The 1,462-nt window shown below is 37.9% G+C and overlaps 1 non-coding gene across 1 annotated transcript; it reads right to left on the bottom strand.

The window, feature by feature from the left end:
* Positions 1-819: 819 nt before the first annotated feature.
* Positions 820-969, bottom strand: LOC117012574 (U12 minor spliceosomal RNA). Its single transcript, XR_004421183.1, has one exon. It is a non-coding gene; the product is annotated as a U12 minor spliceosomal RNA (small nuclear RNA).
* Positions 970-1,462: the final 493 nt, after the last annotated feature.

Genomic DNA, 1,462 nt, shown 5'->3' with positions numbered 1-1,462 from the left:
CAACTAGCAAAACATCATATATAAAAACATGATTTTACAAAGTTAAGTATGTAAAATCAAACATGAAGAAAAGGCATAGCACAAACAGTACTTTTGGGAATTCTTCTGCATGGCTGATATTAACTGACGCTTTTTAAAGATAGGACTCCACTGAAGTCTGGACTGCTGACTTACTTCTTACTAAGTGCTCCTGAGGAAAGCATAGGTGGATATTTCTTCCATCAAGGATCTTTGAATTTCTAATTGATAAGACAGACTAAAGGGAAAAACAAAGCCACAATTGCCTCACTCATGCTATGACCATTTTACCTTGTGATCTCTAAAGGCCACTTCAGCTTTAACATCCTGGGACTACATGTGGGTGCATACATGTCCACACCTGCCTTCAAAAATTGCTACTTATTACCATAGTCTACGTTGTACCTGTCCATTTTAGCCATTTTAGTATTAATACTAAAAATTAATATCCTTGAGAAAAATAATTGTTTACGTAAAGGATTTAAATTGGCATCTCAGAAAAGAAAAAGAAAGTTTCCAAATTATTTTATTTACCCTGTATTTTTATGTATGAAACTAGTATTTGAAGGAGTATCTATTACCCTTCCACCTTATTTTAAATAGAATTTTATCAAGTTTACATTAGAAGTCAACCTCCAGATTATATACTGTATAGTCTTCCTGAAGAGTGTTCATTCATACACTAAAAATCAAGCACTGTTATTTATTTATTTTGTTTGTTTGTTAAATGAACTAACGGCTACTTAAAGTAAAACACGATTAGGTCCAGTTTACCAGTCTGCTCTTCGAGCGTAACGGGGACGGGCAGATCGTGACTCCCAGGCATCCCGCAAAGTAGGCGGGTCACCTTAGGGGCAACCTTTACCCGCTCAAAAATTCATCTCACATTAGCAGTGAGGATTCGGGCGTCACCCCGAATCGTTATTTTCCTTACTCATAAGTTTAAGGCATAAGCACTGTTATTTATGCTGTATGGTCTATATCAGGTTTTACAAAGTGTGCCACACAGCAGTAGTCCTCAACATGGTGCCTAGACTCAGTATCAGCATCACTTGGTCCTACCCTTTATCAGAAACTTTGGCGTTTGGGCCTAACAATTTGTTTTAAACAAGTCTTTCAAGGTGATCCTGATCTGTGCCGAAGTTGGAGAACCACCGCCATAATCATCTACTTTCTGCTAAGACGTCAAGATAGATCGGCATATGAGGAGGGAGTGAAAAGATATTGCAGAAATTCAGGATAGGAAAGTCTTTTTTGAGTCCAGGGATTTCAGCTTTCTCAGGTTACCTTCTTTCCTAACCCTATCTCCTCTTGATGAAAAGGAACTGGAGTCACTGGGTGTGTTCTATTTTTGAGGACTGTTTCATTTCCCAACAGCCATACCTGGATTTGATATGGAAGCAACTATCAGAAAGTCAACTGGATCTTCAACTTTTCTACTACA

Source organism: Rhinolophus ferrumequinum, chromosome 20 (assembly GCF_004115265.2).
Source record: "Rhinolophus ferrumequinum isolate MPI-CBG mRhiFer1 chromosome 20, mRhiFer1_v1.p, whole genome shotgun sequence".
Taxonomy (NCBI): domain Eukaryota; kingdom Metazoa; phylum Chordata; class Mammalia; order Chiroptera; family Rhinolophidae; genus Rhinolophus; species Rhinolophus ferrumequinum.
This window is presented reverse-complemented; position numbering and strand designations above follow the sequence as displayed.